General features: G+C 38.9%; 1 protein-coding gene across 1 annotated transcript in view; it reads right to left on the bottom strand.

Annotated features, from left to right (window-relative positions):
• LOC118331513 (beta-2 adrenergic receptor-like) overlaps nucleotides 1-2545 on the bottom strand; it is a 9221-nt gene extending 6676 nt beyond the window's left edge. The window contains exon 1 of the mRNA XM_035666497.1: nucleotides 2282-2545. The gene's annotated coding sequence lies outside the window, so the exon portion shown is untranslated. The remainder of the gene's footprint in view (nucleotides 1-2281) is intronic.
• Nucleotides 2546-5971: the final 3426 nt, after the last annotated feature.

The raw sequence follows: 5971 nt of genomic DNA, 5'->3' as shown, positions 1-5971 counted from the left end.
TGTAAAGTAATAGCATGTACGTTTCTCATGTCCATACCAGCATACTATTTACCTCAGTAAATTCATGATAAACAAATTATTATCATAATTATTTTTATGATAATGAATAGCAGAATAACAGGATATTAGAGGTTATATGCAAAAAGTTCAGACTTGAAATGTTATCGTCTTAAACACCTACGCCACCAGGACTCCCCAAACGAGTTATTAGATTAATACATAGTTTGTACAGGGTTTACATATGGCATCCAGGCTCTGACCTAATCTCTCCCTGCCAGCGTACACTGAGCCTACAGGTAGATGCTTGGAAATGGTAGATTAGCTGAGTATGAAGGCTTTTTTACAGCAATGCCCCAATTGACAGGAGACATCTGGTGATTCCAACAGTCGGGGGATGTTACTCTTGGTACTGTTAAGTAAGCAAATAGTTTAGGATGATAAATCCCCCTACAGTAGCTACTCATTGTCTGAGCTGCATTCCACCTGTTTGCTTCACAGGTTGTGGTATATTTACTATTGTTTTGCTCTATTACAGTTAAAAGAGAACAACATGTATGGTGTGTGTTTTTTAATGCATCACCTCCAAAGGTTGTTTGGTCAACTGGATCTTCTGTGTGCATATGCACTTGGGTTAATATGCATGTGGCCCTGTTCCAACACAACCCAAACACACCGAATACATGTTAATGCCAGCTGTAAAGAGAGACGCATTGATTCAGAAGTGTTTACCCAGTTCTCCTACAGTCAATGAGCAAAGTGTTGAATACTTGGATGCATTTCAAAATGCCAGGGTGGACCATAACAAGAATTTTTGTGGAATAAATTGTTGCCGTACATAAACAAAGCCTTACAGTGTTGTTACGTCACTGTAGTAATACAGTGCATTAATTATCGGTGTTAGTATGCTGTCAATCATACTGCCTCAAATGTCCCCAACTCATCACATTTATATTTAAATAATATAGAGGTGCCAGAGTGTGGGGGGAATGATGGATCTGTGGCAGACTCATTTTAAAAATCAATCTTTCATTACTGATGCTTAGAAGCTGTTTCAATTGTAATGAATGAAGCACAGCACCGTCAGCCGCTGACAGATAATAATACTTCAAACACAATCCAGTACTCAGCTTTATATAACCAAAGCAAAGACTTCATCTTTTATTCATGTTTTTAGGACGTTCAGTGCACTTGTTGCTTTCTTCGTGAAGCATGAAGCTTGTGACTGTTCACCCACTGATCAGATCAATAACCTATGTGGCTATGTCAAGCTTGCGAAAGAGGCTCGGCTCCCCCTGCTCTTCCTCCTGCATTGGCTTTTTAAACAGTTACACACACGAAGAAACTTGACCAGCTTTCCAAGGCCAATAACAAAACACAAAGGATTTATGGAGACATTGATATCCCAATATTTAGGCAGAGATAGCTTAGTGGTGGTAATTATACTGAGCACTCAAACACACAAAAATGCGTACAATAATACATGGGCAAACACACACACATAGGCACTAGTGCATGTGAAAACACAAAAATACACATGCACAAAGAACACCCAGTGCTTAGTAGAATAAACTGATGATATTAGACCAAATTGTGAGGGAAGAAATGTCTTTGTACACTTTGTGAGAAGCGCATATGTTCTAATAACAACTGAGTCATAAATCATTTTGATGTCCAGATAAAATAAACCATATATGTCAAGGATGAAAGTAAGTTTGGATTCACTGTCCTCACACTGGAAGAATCTGACTTATTTCTGATAAATTAGGTTTGGTCAGAGTTCTGTCTTTGTCTGGCAGCTGTTAAGAAAGAAGAAAATTAGACTGATGCTTTTTAAATATACAGTATGTTAAATATTAGATAACCTACATGCAGTAAATGCATTTGCAAAGTCTTCGATCACACGGCAGAAAAGATTCAAATTTGTCATTAGTTATAACTTAAATCAACATGGACTTTTACGTACCATAACATTTCAAAATGAGTGAAAATCTGAAGCCTTTAACAGCATAAAAAACAATATGTACAATAAGTGTTTAGTAAAAAAAAAAGGATTGCAAATTTTTTAGGACATTGAACTGATCTGTAACTACAAAAGGGCTTTAATGTTTCTGAAATGTGTGAACCGGTAGACTCTTAAAAATAAAAAATAAAAAAATGTAATTAATAATAATATATTTTTAAAAATATAAATATATTTTTACATACATGCACTCACTAGGACACAGTGTATACATGAAGCAAATGTGCGTAAACCAGACCTAAAATTAGTTGGTTTTCCTACCTCCAGAATCTGTCCTCTGCTTTACAATCCAGTGATTTGATAATCCAGAAGCTTTTACATCCACAACACAAAGGATCATTATAAAGTGTTTGTCAGCAGCTTTTTGGTGTCTCTTCCTCTTCTGCTAAGTTATGAATGTCTGTTTTTGTGTGTGTGACACATACACACACACACACACACACAGACACACACACACCCACTGCCTCGCTCTCTCTTTCCAGTACACGCTCATGCATAAACACACTCTTTCAGCCTTCAACCACACTTGCCCTTTTGAAGCAGCTGAGCCCGTCACCCTTTTTTATAAGCAAGCCCTCATGACATCACAGCAGGACAGTAGCCTATCAGAGGACAAGGACTGGCTTTTAGTGTATATCGCATGTCTGCAGTGTACTGACAGCTCGACAGCACCCAGTGCTCTCTGGGACACATTAGTTTTTTAACCTTTATTTATTCAGGGGAGGCTTTTTGAACTCTTTTTCAGCACCACCATACTTCACATTCACACATGGGGCTGCTGTAAAAAACCACATACTGTTTAACATACTGTACTGGCTTCTGAGGTAGTGTGCTGGTTGGCACACTCAAACAACTCAGCTAAGCTTGGGTTGAGGTTGTTGTGGTAGGCAGATAAAACCGTTGTCAGCAGTAGACAAATACTTACAATGCTGCGAGTTGAATCCAGGTCAGTGGCACTGGGGGTAAATGTTCACACGGCAAGGCATTGTGTTCAGCAATATGAGTTCTGCCTCTTGTTTTATGATTAATAGAGTATACATATGGGATATAAGAGGAGACTCAGACAGTCACAGTAGTCACAGCTTCAGCCCTGTGTTTTGTAAATTGATAACTCAGTTAGCTTTATTTGATAATTGATGATTTGACACACGCCTGGATGTTTTAGGATGTTGTCAGAGGAACATCTGTAAGGCAAAACCTGCAAAAGTGCAGGTTGATTCAGCTGACTTAAATGATTTTGCGAGAGGAACATTTTATTTGTATAGCGTCAATTTACAACAACAGTTAACTCAGGACACTTTTCAAATAGAGCACGGTACTCCTTCTAAAATTATTTACAGAGACCCAACAGTTCCCACCATGAGCAAGCACTTGGCGACAGCGGCAAGGAAAAACTTCCTTTTAAAAGGCAGAAACCTCGACTGCCTCGACCAGTTGGGGTTAAAGACAGTGAGAGGGAGAGGGGGGCTATGGGGGTTAGAGGGGCAGGGGGTGGATGTTAAAGAGAAAAGGGCAGAGACACAGCAACAGCAACAACAACAGCAACAACTATACTGGTAGAAATGACTAATAATGATGATAATGATGATGTGGATTGGATGTTGACAGTTCAGAATGATGCATGTGCAGAGTTTGGCCACTAGAAACCTATTAAATCTGAGAATAAAACATGTATGTATGAGCAGGATTTTGTGACATTACAACTAGTCATGGACCAGTATGCAACTTCCACAAGTGTGATGTTGAAATGTGAAACCTCCAGTGTACATACACTGAGGAAGAACATTACAGTGCAGTATGTGACATCTTGTGTCTTGACAAATATCTGCAAAACACAAATTGTCCCAGGTTTTACCACAATTCAAATAATAATTCTAATATACTTGTTTTCAGCACTCATATAAACATTTTTCACTCATTATAATTATAAAAACATAAACAATGTACCATGCATCTAAATTCAACACTGATTTGTCTGTATGTGTCAATCAATAAATGTGTTGTTGTCAAGGTTGTTGCTAAGGCAAGTGTCATAGGCTATGACACAGAAACTGTCAGTATGCTATAACTTAGCTGTCATGCTGAAGAGAAAGTCTGTATTTTCTATAGAGCTCCAGGAGGTTTACTCCTTTGTCAACCAGTGAAGTAGTGTATTCGGTAGGTGTGCTAAGTGCAGACATATTTGTCTCCCATATGATGGCAACACTTATGGAGCATACAAAAGCGCATGTGCACACACATGAACGTTAGGTACACTTTAAGAGTTTAAAAATGTGGTTGATCTAGTCAAATTTGGGAAATTATCAATATTTGAGTATTCGTATATTCAGAAGATTATTTTTACATGTCTTAAAACATATCTGGAGTGGATTTTTAAGAGTTGTAAATTTGATGCCATTGTTAGATTGTGTCATTGCCAGACTCTGGCGCCCCCAGTAGTATTACAGTATGAAAAAATATTGTAGTAGAGAGTTTAATGGACAGAGAGAAAAACTGCATGAATGTTCTCTGGTATATTTTTCTCCATGCAAAACTAAGGTAAGGGCCATCTGAATAATTTAAATGATGCTATAATTGAAGGACAACCCCCCAGAGTCAGTTTAAGGTAGTCCATTCAACTAAATCCTGAGTCAATTCTGTCCTTGCAATGACAGAGGAATCGCACAAAGCTAAATAAACTTCCTCTCTTCTAACCTCATTATGGTGGACCTGTCTGTTGTGATCAGCATAGTGAACCACCAGATTAATGCAAAAAACCATAAGACCAACAGGGAATCCACAGGGATCAGTTCTGGGTCCCTTGCTAACACCCCACTTCACAATTCCCTGTAGCCCTCAAGGCAGTGAAGAAATGTTCTTATCTACATCCAAGCCACAATCAAACCTTGCACACTACCATGTTAATCTGATGTGTGTGGTTGATTCTGTCCTGGCCCCAAAATAACTCCTCTCTGTTTAAAGTGGTTGTATACCACAGACTGTACCCGGCTAAGTATTGTTCATGCATCATTGAACACAGTGTTCTGTCTGCTTAATGCTGGTGCACGTACACAACAAAACACCCACACCTTCCCTTTTAGGCTTAGTTTGTCAAGAAGCCCAGAGCAACATCTATGTGGCCAAAGGGACTGATTAGTGATAACATTCTGATCATAGTGATTAATCTTCACTTTCTGAGTCAGTTATGTTCTGACAACCCAGCTGATCTGCAGTCATTATTCTGGTTAGAAACAGTCCGTCTGTTTGTGCTGTCATCCTTCAGTAGAGCTGCAGACAGTTCATTTGAAGGACTTTCAACTTGCACACTTGTTCACACTGTAATGTGTCCTCCTATGAGAAAGGCGACCATATCCTCCTGTCTGTCTGTCTGTCTGTCTGGCTCCAACACATTCCTCTCCACACCTCTTCCTGTCCTTGTACAGTCCCTTCCTCTCTCTCTCCACATCCTACTCTCACTGCCACACCTTCTCACTCCTAAAATGTCCATCCCTTGATATCATAGCTCTGCTCGCTATACAGAGCTGATTCTTGTCTATATTTTTTTCTTCTACTCAACTGTCTCAAAGTTGCTCTTTGTTTTTTCTGCTCTCACTTGTTCTCAACACTGGTCCATCTGAATGATTCACTGATGTATTATTCATGACTTTGTATGTACAAAGTTTTGAAACCCTGCAGAGTTGTGACATAAATCAAGTTTACATTAAATATAATGGTCCCCCAATTACATTTTGACAAACAGAATTAAGAAATGTTTTTAATGAACCTATATACGGCACACCGATCAGTCACAACATTATGACCACTGACTGGTGAAGTGAATAACACTGATTATCTCATTATCATGGTACCTGTCAGTGGGTGGAATATATTAGGCAACAAGTGAACATTTTGCCCTCAAGGTGATTAGAAGCAGGAAAAATTAGGAAATGAGACGACTGGGTCAGAGCATCT

This window comes from Morone saxatilis, unplaced genomic scaffold (assembly GCF_004916995.1).
Source record: "Morone saxatilis isolate NCDOM2014 unplaced genomic scaffold, NCSU_SB_2.0 Contig20, whole genome shotgun sequence".
Taxonomy (NCBI): Eukaryota; Metazoa; Chordata; class Actinopteri; family Moronidae; genus Morone; species Morone saxatilis.
The sequence above is the reverse complement of the archived record's forward strand: the minus strand, read 5'-3'. Positions and strand labels throughout refer to the sequence as shown.